Source organism: Danio rerio, chromosome 22 (assembly GCF_052040795.2).
Source record: "Danio rerio strain M-AB ecotype USA chromosome 22, GRCz13ab, whole genome shotgun sequence".
NCBI classification, from domain to species: Eukaryota; Metazoa; Chordata; class Actinopteri; order Cypriniformes; family Danionidae; genus Danio; species Danio rerio.
In genome coordinates, this window is record NC_141042.1 from 28,534,149 (window position 1) to 28,551,882 (window position 17,734).

General features: G+C 41.0%; 1 long non-coding RNA gene across 6 annotated transcripts in view; it reads right to left on the bottom strand.

Moving 5' to 3' along the window:
* Positions 1 to 16,835: 16,835 nt before the first annotated feature.
* LOC137488953 (uncharacterized) overlaps positions 16,836 to 17,734 on the bottom strand; it is a 93,073-nt gene continuing 92,174 nt past the window's right edge. For all 6 annotated transcript variants that reach the window (XR_015522141.1, XR_015522143.1, XR_015522142.1 and 3 more), the window contains one exon: positions 16,836 to 17,627. This is a non-coding gene — a long non-coding RNA (uncharacterized LOC137488953). The remainder of the gene's footprint in view (positions 17,628 to 17,734) is intronic.

The following is a 17,734-nucleotide window of genomic DNA, read 5'->3' on the forward strand; positions in this document are numbered from 1 at the left end:
CTTCCTTGTGTGTTCTTGTTTACTTAATTTTGATCACCTGTGACTTGTTCCAGCCTGTGTATTTAAGCTGTCACTTTGTCTGTGTTCCTCACTCGATTGGAAGGCCGTTTGTTTTGAGGGAAATTCAAATTAAATCGTATTAAAACGTTTATTGAAAAAGACTGGCGGTTGTGCACAACAGCTATTTTCTGAAAGAAATAGGACAGAAGTATGAAGTGGTGATAAGGTTTAATGGAATGAACCAAGAAGTTATAAAGAAAGCAAACCCATTTGGGTTAACAACCAGCCTGGCAAATTAAGTAGGGCAGATAGAGTACACAAAGATCCTTAATGATGGTAACCTACTAATGAGATGTGCTGATGCTGGGCAAATGGAGAAAGACCTGAAAATTAAGGATGTGGTCAAATGTAAGTTGGAGAATAAGGGTGGAAGTGGGGAGGAAACGTGTAGCTAAAGGGGTGATCACAGGAGTATTATTCAGTGTAACAGAAGAAGAAATGAAAAAGAATATAAAAGGAGCAAAAGTACTGAATGTTACAAGAATGAAAACAGCAAGAGATGGAGAAGTTAAAGACAGTAAAACTGTGTTATTAGAGTTTGATGAAGTGGTAGTGCCAAATAAAGTAATTCTTGGATTTGTGAGTTATCCAGTGAGATTGTAAAAATCTGTAATAGGTGTGTAGGGTATCATGATTACGGAAACTGTGGAGCAGGGGTTCAACCAAAATGTTGCAATTGCGGAGGTGCTTACAATGTGGCATTCAGTAGATGCAAAATCATGCAGAGGGAGACAAATATACAAAAGATAAGAGTGGAGAAAAGAAATCACATATGCTGAAGCAGTTATGGCCCGTTTCCACTGAGTGGTACGGTTCGTTTTGGTACGCTTTTATGGCTGTTTCCACTGTCAAAAGGCGTACCAAACCAAACCGTACCACTTTTTCGGCACCCTTTCGAAAGGGTCCCAAACACAAGAAAGGCGGAGCTAGACTAAACGCTATTTGTTTACAGAGATACGTCAGTCACTTACGCAACAAGCCAGAATGTAAACAAAGGACCCGCCATGTTTGAAATACACAGCGAGAGATTACTTGTGTCCGATTACTTGAAACCCGATCCTGTGAGAAGCTGACAAACGCGAGAATGACACATTCAGAAAGAAAAGGACAAACGCGAGAGTGGAGCACGGAAAAAAAGGGAAAGCCAAGGAGCACGTTATTTCTTCAGCAAACGTGAACAAACTGCCTTGTTTTAATTTTTATCATCACCTTTTGGACTAATATGAACTGGGAATGATGGAATGACTTTAACAGAGGCTACATGTGTTGCTGAAGATTACAGACACAGATGAGAGGTTTTCACTGACTGTAGGCTATACTTTGTGTTGTTTTGAACCTAATTAAGGACGAAATGTATGCTTTATGTACTTTTTCTGTAGTTGGTAACTTATCAGGGACTGTAAGAGTCTGTATGTGTTCATATATGTTCATTTATTTATTTATTTAAAATAATTACAGACGTTACAGTAGGTTATTTCAACCCAGTCTCATCAATCTGTGTACAAACAACACGACTTTACACTTTCCTTTTGCGTGCAATGCATATGCAAAAATCCATTTTTTCGTGCATATGATACGCCAATTCTCCCCATTCACTTCTGTTGAGAACAGATGCGTACAAATACCACACACCAACTCTATGGCAATGACGTCATGAACAAGATTCGGTTCCAATGCACAGTTCACCTGAGGAGGGACCATACTGAAGCAAGTAAGTCTTTTTTCTTCTTTTTATGAAGAAATCACGGCGTTAACCTGTGCATATATGTGTGTGTATATATATATATATATATATATGTGTGTGTGTGTGGGTATATACATATATATATATATATATATATATATATATATATATATATATATATATATATATATATATATATATAAATTAGTGTTGTCAATCGATTAAAAAATTAACTAATTAATCGCACCTTTTTAAAAAAATTAATCTTTTAAATATTAAATTTTTAAAAAAAGGTGCAAATAATTAGTTAATTTAAATATATATATATATATATATATATATATATATATATATATATATATATATATATATATATATATATAATTTATAATATAATATATAATTTATTGTATTTATTTCTGTTAAATGGAAAGATATTTTAATAACTAACTGATTCTATGAACTGCTTTTCTCTTTGCCATGACTACATAGTATTTGACTAGAATTTCTTAAGATAATCGTATTCATCTTTTGCAGTTTAAAGGTTTAACTAGGTTAATTAGGTTAACTAGGGAAGTTAAGGTAATTAGCAGTCATTGTATAAAAATGTTTTGTTCAGTTGGCAATTGGAGGAAAAATAGCTGAGTGAAAGAATCTTCTTCTTTGGCTCTGATCTTCTTCTTTGGCTCTCGGCGAAGGCGGTCGCTCTTCTTCCCGCTCCGTCCCATATCTCTCCTTGCTAGCACCTCTTGTCTCGTCTTATTCTATCTCTGAGGCTCTCCTTGTCCTGCTTTTCCAAACGAAAAAGGAATTATGGATTTGATCAACTGGTCTCTGAATGCAATTGACACCATCTTCTCAACGAGATCGCTGGGCTCCGGGGAACCCAGCTGTCCTGCGGGGACACTCGCAGCTGGATATGTGATGGACGAGTGGGAGAAGTGGAGAGTCCTCTGTCTAGCTGCTCTGTCTCTGGAGGATATTGAAGATATCTACCTATTCAGAACTTTGATAACAGGGTTTCTGCTGATGGGCTTATGCGGGGCCCTAGGATATCGGAAACTGATAAAAGCGGTCAGCGCAGCTCAAAACCCCACTAGGCTGGCCGGCTTGATTGAAACACTGATGTGTAGGGTCGCGAATCAGACTATGGTCCTTGACCGAAAACTGGAAACCATCGAGGTGAAGCTAGCGGCTCTGCAACAAATTTTGGCCAGATCGGGAGACGAGTGATGGACATTAAATATCTGTGAAATTGCCAGATATTGACCTAAAGTTGAAGTATCTTACTGTCTTTTTTTCGGTTCTCCTCTTACTCCTGCCAGACGGCCTCGGCTGGAAGTAAACAACTCCCTGGGATAAGCAAGATAAGCGGACGCTCTGAAATTTCTGCCCCTGTCAAGGACACCAGCGGGACTCTGGACTATGCAGGCTCACACACACACAAACATATCTACAGATAAACATTCACCACCGATCCCCATCCAAACGCCTTCGTGTGTTTTTACCCACGTGGGGCGTGGGCGGGGCTGTGACTTGCGCCGGAAATGGCTGCTGGACCAGTTGGCTGCCCGCACTCAACGGACTGTTTTCCATTACCACTGTTCCCATCCCCTTTGTCTATGTTGTGTCTTGCCAGTGTGCTTATGCTAAGATAGGGCTGTTTTTCTCCCTTTTCTCACTTTGTCCTAATCAAGGGCAAGCTGAGGGGGTGTTTTTTAGCCTAACTGTCCAAATGTATCTTTCTTCGTTTCTAAATGCTGCCTCCTATGATCTGTCTCCCCTGAAAAGTTGTTTGTGATGTTTTGTGTATGGTCTGGGGGGTCCAATTTCGCTATACGAAAGTGTAGTGACAAATAAAGGCTTGATTGATTGATTGATTGATTAGTGTGGTTAATAATATTGACCTTAAAATGCTTTTAAAAATTGCTTTTATTCTAGCCAAAATAAAACATTTCTTCAGAAAAAATAGGAAATACTGTGAAAAAATTACTCCCATCATTTGGGAAAAATTTGAGAAAAAAAAAATTAAATAACAGGAGAGCTAATAATTTTGACTGAAGCTGTACATGCATACACACGCACGCACGCACGCACACACACACACACACACACACACACACACACACACACACACACACACACACACACACACACATTGTAGCCAAGGTCCAGTCACTAATGGCCACTGTTTCAGTGTGGAAAAACTGGAAGTAAGGGTAAATCTTATGTTTAAAATTCACAGGTCAAATGGATGTGAAGTGAAAAGCAATTATTATTTATTTATTTATTTTGTCATGGAATTTTTATTCTTGCAAATAGCATTTTACATTTTATAACGATCCACAAAGCAATCCCCAAATAAAACAATCAACATCTACAAATGAATAAATAAATAAATAAAATAAACAAAATAGTAATAAACAAAATGAAATACAAATACAGAAAAAAATTACAATAACAAACCATATACATACATACACATGTACCTTCACTCAATACACGTCTAAGGTTTTTAAGTGATTAAAGAATGCAATAAATTGTTGCCATTTTTTCAAAAAAATTTTCTCCCCTACCTCTAATATTGTATTATATTTTCTCAAGTTTTAAAAAGAAGACCAAATCTTCGAGCCATAATGAAATAGAGGGGGGTTGTGGGGAGGTCCAAGACAAAAGTATTCTGCGGCTAGCGAGAAGAGATGCAAAAGCCACAATGTCAGCGTGTCTCCGGTTTAAAGGTTGACACTGAGAGGGAACACCAAAGATCGCGATTAAATTGCAAACAGCTAACTTGACCCCCAGAACACCTGAAACAATTTTAAAGAAAGTAATCCAGTAATTTTGCAACTTGGGACAAAATACAAACATATGACTAAGGTTACAAGGTGATAGTTTACACTTATCGCACATATCAGAAACATTGGGATACATTTTATAAAGTTTGGCCTTTGAGAGATGAGCTCTGTGTATCGTTTTAAATTGTATAAAACTGAGTCTAGCGTATGAAGTGGAGGTGCGCACATTGTCCAATACTGCACTCCAGTCAACTTCAAACTCTAAGTCAAGTTCCTCTTCCCAGGCCCTGATAGCTTTAATGTTATGAGAATTATCCTTTGACAAAATAATTGCGTATATTTTAGAAATAATCCCACTGGTATGAACATTGTTTAAATGCCTTTTCCCATGGAGACTTTGTAGGCAGGGAGGGAAACTCAGAGAACAGAGAGGAAGCACAATGTCTAATCTGAAAATAACAAAATAAGTAAGAGGGGAGCAGGTTAAATAATAAATTTTTTTTATTTGCTTGTTTATTTTACAGGGACAATACACTTGACATTGTTATACAAAGATAACCGATGTTGTGTACATAGGGCATAAAGCTAATTTGCAGCCCTGGTCCCTGGTTAGGCTTTACATAAAAAAATAATAATAATAAAATAAATAAAAAAACAGTCAAGAATAAAACACAATACAGCGATACATAATGATGATGATTCCGAAAAATTTGCAAACACATTGTTAATATAGAGATCTTCAAAGCATTTTAGACCTTTCTTTTCCCAGAAAGAAAACACAGAATCTAAGAAAGAAGGAAGAAAAAGATAATTATTATGTATAGGGGCCATAGTCGATGCAGAGATAAATTTAAAGTGACGCCTAAATTGAAAGAATATTTTAAGAGAAGCACACACTATTAGATTATCTGTATAATGCGAAGGGGACACTGGTAGAGAAGAGAATACCATAGCAGGGAGAGATGTTGAAGAACAGGACTTTGCTTCTAAGTTGCACCATGATAAAGAAGAGGCCTGTACACAAAACACCACTTTCTGAATATTTGCCACCCAATAATAATACATAAAGTTAGGCAAGGAGAGCCCTCCACTTATTCAACTTTTTTTCAACCTGCCTATATAAAAGAAGAAATTAACTGATCTATATTCTTAAAGAAAGATTTTGGGAGAAACAACGCAATAGCTTGAAAGAGGTAAAGTAATTTTGGAAGAATATTTATTTTTACAGCATTTATCCTGCCTAGTGGTGATAATGGGAAAGATGCCCATCTTGAAAAAGCTGATTTCATGTATGAAATTAAAGGTGTAAAATTTGCTGACTTTAAGGCAGAATAGGAAAGGGTAACATTAACACCAAGATACTTGAATTTAGTTCTCTCCAAATGTAAAGGGATGTCATTCTGTTTTAATGTTTGGCCAGATTGGTTTATGGGTAAACATTCACTCTTCTGTAAGTTCAATTTATACCCAGAAAACTTACCGAAATCATTTAATAAACAAGTTATTTGGGAAATAGATGCAATTGGATCAGTGATATAGAGTAATAAGTCATCAGCATATGAGGCTAGCTTATGTTCCATTCCTTTATGGATTATACCTTGAAATACAGGAAGTGTTCTAAACATTATTGATAGGGGTTCAATAGCTATTGCAAAAGTAAGCGAATCCATGATATTAATCCATTCCCAAAACCAAACTCTTCCAATACTCTGAAAAGGTAAACCCACTCTATCCTATCAAATGCTTTTTCGGCATCTAATGAAATAATTAACTCTGAGGAGTCGCTGCTTTGTCTTGAGTATATAATATTAAACAGAGTGCGAATATTAGAAAATGAATATCATCCCTTAATGAATCCAGTTTGTTCCTCTGAGATAATACTAGGAAGTATTGGTTCTAATCGAGAGGCCAGAATTATGGCTAAGATCTTAACATCAACATTGAGTAGGCTAATGGGTCTGTATGAATTACATAATGTTGGATCCTTCCCGTCTTTAGGCAATAGAGTTATAGATGCTTGTCTCAATGTTGGGGGCAATTTCCCTAGATCTAAGGATTCCTTAAAAACAGACAGAAGCAGCGGAGCAAATTTGAAATGAAATTTCGTATAAAATTTCGATGGTAGACCATCAGGGCCAGGGGATTTCTTAGACTGCAATGAGTTAATTGATTTGGTAATCTCCTTTAATGTAATGGGCCCATCAATTTCGGACACTAAAATAGAATCAACCTTAAGGAAGTTAATGCGGCCAGGAAATTGGTTTAATTCTTCTAGATTGTTAGAAGCTTCATTTGTATACAGAAAAGAGTATTTATTCTGGTTTAATAAATAGCAAAAACTGTCATCTAATTATTCTTATATTTTAAGTTGGTCTTTAGATTAAAAATATTTTGTATTGTAAATAAGGTCTCTTTGATAAAATATCAAGTGTGACGGTAATCCAATACTCTTTATGTGTGGACTTGTAGGCTATCCAAATGGATTCCCAGAGGATGGGTCCAGGGGCCTCTTGTGTACTGAAGAAAAGACTGCAGGACCTCAAACTGAAACAGCAGCAGACTGTAGCATGCAAAAGGTATTCTGGACTCAACTCCTAGCTTGATGGAAGAAGAGGAAAGGCAAATGGAGAAAGAAATAGGCTTGGAACATGACATTAGTTCTAAGGATGAAGATGAGGATGAAAAAGACACAGCGGTGGGAACTCTAGTGACTTGACTTGGGGTTTTCAGTCAGATCGCTTTGGTTTCTGGGGCCTCATGTATCAACGCTGCGTACGCACAAAAACTTTGCGTACGCCAGGTTTCACGCTTAGAACCGCTCACATTTGGATTTACTAGCGATAAACTGAACGTGGAAATGTGCGCAGCTCCACGCCAGCTTTATGGCTGGCGTACGCACATTTTTTGTGCGTGTCTGTTTTATTTCCATTGGCGACTCCTAGAGGCAGTTGTGTTAAATTCCTCTCTACAAAGTGTCTGAGCCTTGCAACGGCAGCTGTATGAGACGGGTTCATCTAGCAGGTATAAAAGGTTTCCATACCATACAGTTGACCAGCTAAACATTAAAGCACAATTTGCAGCGGCATGAATTGTGCCTGTTTTCCCAATGTAATCTGAGCTATCTACTGCACGCACATTGCTATAAAGACACTATCTGAAGATGAATTTGCATGCATGAATCAGAAACATTTCCATTCAATTAATGTGCAAATAAAATAAGATGCACAAACTTATTAATGATTCCTAATTGTCTTTCTCGTGATAAATAGTTGGCAAAATCTGATATGTAGCGGGGGAAAAAAGATGAAAGCGTTCATCAGACGCTGGATTCGAACCAAGTTCATGGTCAAACGTGTCAAAATATGTTGTCATGCGTCTTACGATCTGCGCCACTGAGAATGTTGAGAGTACTGCAATATTTTACACCTACAAATCACACTATTTCTTTTTTATTTCACTTTTTCAATTTCATTTGCGATGTTCAGACCCAACTGTGTTAACCGCATCAGCTAAACTCTCCCACTCTATTTTTTTCTTTTGTTGTTAATTCCGGAGAACAAACTTGCAAATAACACCGCTTTTTTTCCGGTCTACCTCCGAAAGCAGCACCTCCAATTCACATTCTGTTCAAAGTTTCTCTTCTTGCTTGCTTTTGACTTTGCTTTTTCCTTGGGTTTTGCCAAAGTAGAGTCATTAGCATATTCATACGGGGGAGGAGGCAGGGAGGGGTTTTGAGCTCGTGCATGTTGCGCTCAGTTTCATGTTCATTCAGATGTTCAAAAGAATATGCGTGAGATTCGGCGTACGCAGTGTTTCATGCATCTGAATTTTTTTCTGCGTACGCACATTTACAGCTTTGTGTATACGCAATTTTTTAGTATGATTTCCACGCAAGTCTACGTACATGAGGCCCCTGGTCTTTAGAATTTTTTTTTAAATATTATTTTAAAATACATTTTAGTTTAAAATGGATAAAATTTTTTTGTAATTTTAAAGACCATTAAAGCTGAAGGCAATTATTAAATTCATTTATGTTAAAACTAGGGCTGCACAATATTGGAAAAATCAAACATTGCGATAGTTTTTCTGTGATATTTGTTGCTATATGATTATAATTATTTCACCAGATGAATTGACTAGCTCAGTTTGGAAATAGCTCATGACTTTATATAAATTGGGATGATTTTGTAGGCCAGATAATCTGCAAAAATGAAATTTAATTAATTTATTTCTATTGCTGAGTCTAACTGTATTTGAGTATAAAGTAAATAATCAATCAAAAGCAAATAAAACAGCTTGATCTTTATTGTATCAGAGTTAAATGTAAATTAATTTCTATTTGGTATAATTTCTTGTACACAAATTATTAAAATGCACTTGAAATCTTACAATCATCTGCCTTAAACAAAGCAAACAAGCACTCTTTCACTCTATTAAGGTTAAACTTTACAACCATTTAACAATATGGTTCTTGGTCAGCTATAATTCCACTCAAATTTTCTGAAGAATAAATAAACTGAAGCTAAACTTGACATTGCAGATTCTGTGACGTGACTACTGCAAATGATCACATTGTGATATCAATGCTGAAACGATATATTGTGCAGCCCTAGTTAAAACTGATTACAAAAATGCAGTGTTTTACTTTTGTAACAACATGTTGATTTACACTGCTGTATTATCAGTAACATTCGAGGTTACAGAAGTAATCCTTCGTTCCCCGAGGAGGGGAACGGAAGTGCTATACAGTGGATTTGATTTTGAAAATCCACGTATGGGAGGTTTCAGTTCAGAAGCCGCTTGTCTGAAAGAGTATTGAACGGGCCAATGAATGCAATGAATTGGCAGCGTAAGCTTGCACAGGTGTGCTTCATTGCCAATTATCCCAGCATATAAGCACACCTGGAGTGACCAAACACCATCCTTTTAAGCTGAAAAGACTTTCAAACAGCTAAGGGACAGTCATTATGGCGACGGAGTATAGCACTTCCGTTCCCCTCCTCGGGGAACGAAGGGTTACTTCTGTAACCTCGAACGTTCCCCTTCGGTTGGGGAACTTCAGTGCTATACAGTGGATTTGATTTTGAAAATCCACGTATGGGAGAGCTATGGAAAGCGCCATAATGACTGCACCTTACCAACGCCCCCGATGAGGGGATAGTCAAGTAAGCGTGACGCACCCACATCATGGGAGGTGCGGTCCTGCAATGTGTCCCTGGCCCTAATTTATCCTACTTCAACAGAAGTTTTACGGACTTAGATATATTTTGTGGGAAGTCGTGAGCATCTAGATAATTCTAGGAAAATATGACAGTACGTTGAGAAGTGTGCAATCCCAATAGGGAGGACGCTGCGGAGGCCATCCGCTACCCAAGGGGGGGATAGATGGCAGAATTTACAAATGGACTAGCCCTAAAAAGGGGGAGTACGCATAGAAAAAAAAAAAAAGTGGTTAGCGAAGAGGGAAGACACGGGTCCACCCAGGGGGGGGGGACTTAACCGTGGCGGAATAGGCATATGGGATCGCCTAGTGGGGATCACGCATAGCAGGCACCTATACCCAAAACGCGGGCTGACCAGCGGGCAGACCTACAACGTAGTCGGCCAGCAGGTGACTCCTCCGCTGAGTCAGTGCTGGGGATCACGGAGGAATCTGCAGGGCTCAACTGACAGGGACTTTACTGACAGATAAAAAGGCGCACATACCTCCGTGTTAGGGAGAATGGCGCAGTAAGCGTGTTTCAACACCCTACTGAGTTGTTTCCTCAATCACCAAAGGGTTACCTAATACCCTTGAGGAAACCGGCTCCACTTGCAGAATGTTAAACCTTGCAAATGTGTTGGGTGTCGCCCAGCCCGCAGCTCTACAGATGTCTGTTAGAGAGGCGCAGCTCACCTAGGCTCTGATAAGCGAGAGAATGGCATCCACAATCCAGTGGGAAACTTAATTTCGATACGGCACTTCCCTGCTGCCGACCGCTATAACAGAGCTACTCAGATGATCTAAACTCTGAGTGCGGTCCGGATAATACGCAAGACGCGAACTGGACAATAAAGAAAGGGCTGGGTCTGCCTCTCTTCGGAGAGGCGCGCTGCCATGGTGACCGAGTCCAGCTCCATCCCGAGAGAAGAGATCCTCTGCACGGGGGCGAGTTTGCTCTTTTCTCGGTTGACCTGAAACCCCAACAGGTGGAAGTGCCGTAGCACTTTGTCTCTGTGCATAATCAATTGCTCCGAGAGTGGGCAAAAATCAGCCAGTCATCAAGAAAATTGTGTATGCAGATTCCCATGAGCCGAAGGGGTGCTAAGGCACCCTCCGCGGGGTGTCTGATGGTGGCAAGGAAGAGTGGAGACATGGAAATACGCGTCCATCAGGTCTAATGCTGCAGACCAACCCAGAGGACGAACGCACTGGAGGATGCGCTTCTGCGTGAGCATTCTGAACGGCAGCTTGTGCAGACAGCGGTTCAAAACGCGTAGATCAAGAATTGGCTGTGACCCACCGCTCTTTTGGGCACGATGAAGTGTGGGTTTTTAAAACCCGCTCTCCATCTCGGCTGGAGGGAGCGGCTTGATTGCATCCTTCGCTAGGAGGACAGCAATCTCCTCTCGCAAGACAGGGGCAGACAGGGGGCTGATCCTGGTAAATACACACCCGTGACTTGGGGGGCCGTTTCGCGAACTGAATCGCATAGCCGAGTCTGATTGTGCGTATGAGCCACCGCGAAGAGCTGGCCCGCGCTAACCAGGCAGGCAGAGCTCTTACTAATGGACTCATCGCTACAATCGCTGACTTACCAGCAGTGGGGCAGCGCAGAGTGGGTGTGCTGATCCGGGAAGCGCGCGGGTCCCACGGAAGAGCTGGAGGTGAGAGATTTGCTCTCACTCCGCAACCGAGCTCCAAAGGAAAGGCTCGAGGGGTGGGAGAAAGGAGACTGTCCTCCCAGCGCTCGTGAGCCACTGGAGAATCGCACCGAATCTGCAAGCTAGAAAGCATAGCGTCCCAGACTGGCAGATTTTGGGCTGTCACATCTGGGGAAGTGGAAAAGTGCTCTTTCATGATGTTTTCATGGCAGTAAAAAGTGCCGTTGGAAATGGGGCTCCGCCCTCCAGCAGGGAAAGAGCAAGTTCCCTATTCTCCAAATGGTCTGTCCCAAGGACGCTTTGCGGTCCATTGCCGGACTTAGTGGCGTTCTGGGAAGGGGGGGCTGCCTGCCTCCGTGGTGCTCGACGCGCTCGCTTCGCCCGAGGCGTTTGCGGGGGCGGTGCTGCTCTTGTAGGCGGGCGCCTTCGGCGAGGAGCAGGTATGGATGGCACGGCGGGCAGAGCGGGCTTACGGACCCATCATCACCCATCAGACTTCTCTCTCACCGCCTCGAATTCCTGGGTGAATTCACCGACGGTGTCGCCAAACAGGCCAGCCTGGGATATGGGCGAGTCAAGAAAGCGAACTTTGTCAACATCGCGCATATCTGCCAGGTTTAGCCAGAGGTGGCGTTCCTGGACCACAAGTGTGGACATCGTCTTCCCCAGTGCGCACGCGGCGGACTTAGTAGTCCGGAGAGCAAAGTCGGTCGCGGTGCGCAGCTCGTGTAACAAGCCTGGGTTAGACCCACTCTCGTGCAGCTCGGCCAGCGCCTGCGCTTGGTAGCGCTGGTAGGTGGCCATCGCGTGCAAGGCGGAAGCTGCCTGGCCCGCAGCCTTGTAAGCTGTAGCTCCGAGGGAGGCAGATAACCTACAGGCTTTGGACAGGAGATGGGGCGGACCGCGCAAAGTAGGGGCGCCACGCGGACAAAGATTGACCGCAATGGCGCGCTCCACCTGCGGGATCGCCTCATACCCCCTGGCAGCTCCACCATCCAGGGTGGTGAGGGCGGAGGCGGACGCAGTGCGGGCAGAGAAAGGTGCCCTCCAGGACTGCGTGAGCCTACTGTGCACTTCCGGGAAGAAGGGGACGAGAGGCTTCAAAGGCTTCGCCTTTTGGTCCTCTACGTAACACCCATCTAATCGGTCCGGCCGCGGGGCTGGGGGATGAACCATCTCCAACTCGACGGCCGAAGCAGCCCGAGAAAGCACGGCCAACATGTCCGCTTCAGGATCCGTTTTGACGGCGCTCGCTTGCCCAGAGGGGGCGAGCGGGTCCAGATCATCGTCGGACAATGAAAGCCCACCCTCGATGCCGCGGAGGACATCTGATCTCTGGTGTCAGCGAGCGTGAGAGCTACCATCTGATTAGACGGATCACTCCCAGCACCTGAAGCTTGGATGGAGCGCTTGGAGGAGCGAGAGGTCCGCGAGCCCTTAGGCGGCGGATTATCTTTCGCTGGAACCCTCAGATCTGCCCGAGCGCCCGATGCAGAGCAGGAGGCGACTGGGGTGGCTCGCTCTCTTACGAAAGTTAGCCGCGATCTCAACTGCGCGACGGTCATGGCATCGCAGTGACGACATGAACCGCCCCTGAGCACCACATTAACATGCTGGACCCCCAAACATGTAATGCAGTGATCGTGCCCATCATCTGGAGCCAGGAAACCCCCGCAACCAGAAACGCACAGTTGGAGCACCATCCTGAAAAGGACATGCTGCACGACTGTGTTGCTCTTTTAGGAAACTGCAACAATACGCACCGCTCTGGAGGACCAGACCCAAAGGGACGCCAGGCAAGGGAGAAAACCCAGCTCGACCGTCTGCCGCTGCGTGGACTCCCTCTGGACCGGGAGACACTCGTTCGCTCGATGTGGCTGTAGACAGCAAGAGGAACCCTCATGAAGCTCGATCAGAAAAGTCTCTGAAGCGAAAAGGATAGCGTTTGCTGGCGCCAGGTGTGCTTATATGCTCAGTTAATTGGCGATGCAGCACACCTGCGCAAGCTTACGCGGCCAATTCATTGCTTTCATTGGCCCGTTCAACATCAAAACATCAAATCCACTTATAGTACTGGAGTTCCCCAACCTAAGGGGAACAGCACAGTTATTATAGTTAATTCAGTTCATCTCATTCACGCCAAGCTGTGCATGCAGGGCCAGTGAGTGCTAGAGTTGGGGTTGAGTCCACCTTTGTCGAGTCCAAGTCGAGACCAAGTCCATAACCAGTCGAGAACAAGTCCGAGTCCAAAAGGGGTCGAGTCGGACTTAAGTCCGAGTCCTTAACATCCGAGTCCGAGTCGAGTCCGGCCGAGTCCAAACAGTCTTAAAACTCATTTATTAATTTTTCTTTTGGCTTAGTCCCTTTTTTATCAGGGGTCGCCACAGCGGAACAAACTGCCAACTAGTCCAGCATATGTTTTACGCAGCAATCCATTCACTCTCATTCACACACCAAGGCCATTTTAGTAAAATAAATTCCCCTATAGCGATTGTGTTTGGACTGTGAGAGTGTGCACCCGGAGGAAACCCACACCAACACACGGAGAACATGCAAACTCCACACAGAAATACTCCTGGCCCAGTCGGGACTCGAACCAGTGACCTTCTTGCTGTGCGGCAACAGTGCTAAGCACTGAGCCATGGTGCCACCTATATGTAAAAAAAATAAAAATAATAATAATAAATCAAATATATTTTATATTAACAATTAAACTGTTAAATTAATATTTTAAACTTTTGATACATTTTTACAAAATGCCTTGTATTTTTTGTAAGCTTGCTTTGAATTAAAATGAAAATAGGAGGATATATGTAGAATTTTACATACGTTTGACATTATTCTCATGCCACTTTCTCACATTTCTTCTGCTTAAATTACGCTTGTAATGTAAGCGTAATTTAAGCAAAAGAAATGTGAGAAAGTGGCATGAGAATGTCAAACGTATGTAAAATTCTACATACATCCTCCTATTTTCAAGGTAAAAATGCATTTTTATTACTATTAATTCCAGAAAATTCTGTTATCAGCCCCAGTGTGAAACCATATTCATGCCAACTGACCCAGATCTGCACAGAACATAAAGGTTCAGCAAAGAGAGACCATTCGGCTTCACTTTTGTCTTAACAGGGAATTAACAGTCAGAAGAAATTTGTTCTAAATAAACAAAGAGTGAATAAATAGCAGGGGCGATTGGGTGCGAAATAAAACCCAGCGGGAATCAGACTGAAAAAATAGTCCAGTGGAGATTTCTAGGCTCATGATCTGGGTCCACCTTTTAGTCATAGCCTAAAACAGGGGTTCTAAAAGGTCCAATTCTGATTTTTTTTATTAAGGTCAAAGGTATGAAACAATTGATATTACATTACTTGTTTTTAATAAACATTCATAAGATGCAGCACGGTGGCACAGTGGATAGCACAATCGCCTCACAGCAAGGTCACTGATTCGAGCTGGCTTGGGGCAAAATAAACACATACTTATCTGTTCATTCAACTTTGAACTGTCTATTCTCTTTATCAAGTTTTATTTTCTGTGAGGCCGACATCTTCATCCATTCAAAGATCGCTTTGCTGCAGTGTTTTAAAGTAGGCGTGCAGGCGCGATTATCAAGCTTGTTCATGAATAAGGCCCGACCCTAACCAATTTGGAGCCCTAGGCAAGATTTCAGGTGAATTCCAGTAAATTCCACTGCTAGTGTACATATACTCCTAAGACACTTATTAGCTTTGTCTTGGACATTCTTTATTTTTAATAAAGCAAGTGTACATTCAAAATACTTAGAAAGAAGTTTTTGCAACTCTGGGACACGTCGAAAAAATACGTAGCGATTATGCATTATGAAACCTGTGTAAGTTTTGCAAGTGGACAAAACAAAAATTAAAACAATATAATGATGATCTTATTTTAACTAAAAATGCTATGAAGCAGAAAGGAGAGATGAAGAGTCAGGCAGGTAAGATTAGGCCTAAATTCACAATTCAGGTCTAAAAAGACAACAGATAAATCTGATTCATTCATTCATTTATTTTATTTTCGACTTAGTCCCTTTATTAATCAGGGGTCGCCACAGCGGAATGAACCGCCAACTTATACAGCATGTTTCACACAGCAGATGCCTTTCCAGCTAAAACCCAATACTGATAAATATCCATACACACTCATATGCTATGGCCAATTTAGTTCATCAAATTACCTATAGTTTTTGGAATGTGGAGGAAAACCCACGCCAACACAGTGAGAACACGCAAACTCCACACAGAAACACCAACTGACCCAGCCGTAACTCAAACCAGCGACCTTCTTGCTGCAAGGCGACAGTGCTACCCACTGCGCTTCCGTGCAGCCCACAGACAGTTGTGTCTTTGTGTTCCAGTTACATTTAGGACAAATTTCTGTTATTTATTTAGAATTAATTGTATAGTAATATTAAAAATAATATATATATATATATATATATATATATATATATATATATATATATATATATATATATATATATATATATATATATATATATATATTATAAATAAATGGAGGGTGAGGTGCTTTTGAGGATAGGTCATGGTCCTGGTCCTCAGTGGTGACATCAGCATACAACTATGCATAATTCTGAATAATTTCTAAATGAAACTTTGAGATGAATACTTATGCTATACACATATTCTTGCCCTCTGCCATTTGACTACATATAAATAGAATCAGAAATTAGTCATTATCAGATTCTCTCTTGCATATTCAACATGTATGGCAGATATATACTGCTGCTCACAATCAGTAATGTTTATTCTCACACAGAAGACACATTACCTGAATATTAATTTTTACACAAAGTCAAACCTCATTCTGTCTTTAAAAAGATTCAATTATTGCTGGAATTTGTGGACTTAGTCCAGTGATCATCCATTCTAAATGTTGACTGGATTTGTGCTTATTAATATAATATGCAACTCCAAGCAACATTATTACAACATTTTTGCTATTCCATCATTTAATTACTGTAATTTTACACTCTCTTTATACTCTCTTAACCCCACCCCCAAAAGCAGAAGTTGATCTGGGATAAGTTTATACGGAAGGTGTCCTGACCAGCATGCATAATAGGCTGCACTGATTCAGACGTTATGATCGACGCACATCTTTAATGGAAAGAAAGTGAATGCAGACGTTTTCATATTCATTTAATTCCCCATTTATGCATACAATTCTAAAGAAAATCTCCAATGACTACTTATGCATCAAGCAAAAAAAGGTCAGACATAAGGTCAGGATAACCAGAGGTGAAAATTAGCTCATCGTCTCCGTCAATAAAGAACCCACACATACACAAAGAATGCTTATGTCATGCTCTATAGCTGGCATCTTATCAGAATTATAAAATAAACACTTTTCTACTGGCAGCTATACCTAAACATAAAAAACTCTTTCATACATTAGAGCCTTAAACAATTTATTCTTTATCATATAATAAAATGTACATCTATTGACAGCTGCATGTCCAGGTGAACAGCTTAACATCAAACATAAACATGAATTATTTCAGCAATGGAGAAGTGCTTTGCTCATTAACAGAGATTCACCTGTACCTAGAAACATTACTGGGAGAGTATTTGGGTAAATGTAAGTATGGGCCTTTTCAGACCTTTCAGTTTAATATTGTAAAATAGTTTGTACAATTTGCATAATAACATGAAAATAACGCTATTATTTTTGCTAAAAAAGCATTAACCACTGTGCTTAATGCTGTGGGTATTTGTTAGAATCTATTAAGAGAACACTGTGCTTATCCCAAATACGATTTCAGACAGCAAGGTTCTAATCTATATAGTGAACTTAGTGGGTAGAGAACTTCAACAAAACATCCTGTAATGGTAAAGAATTAGGTCAATTTGCTGTGGCTTTGTGTGAATAGGCTGTGGGTTTTGATAAATGAAAGTGGACAGGCTCATAAAGTACTAACCACGATCACACCTCTGTTTATTTTCATCCACTGGTGTTTAGATCAACATAAAATGCACTGTAACATCAGGTTGCTCTTTAATACAAGATGAATGTCCTGACTGATGCCATTCTTTTCCACTCATCTTGTGATGGATCTGTTTTTCTAGATCCTTCAGGTCTTTTAAATGTCTGTATTTTTGAGTCTCTTGATGGTTGTTGGAGCCTCAGCAGCAGAATTTGGAACACACAGGTGTTGACTCTTCATTTGTGGCATCTGCAGCAACCTGGAGAGTACATGTCTTTACAAATTAAACAAGACAAACATCTATGTAATTTTGAATCAGTCCTATCAATATGAAAACAAACCTTAGTCCATACAATTCGACACAAT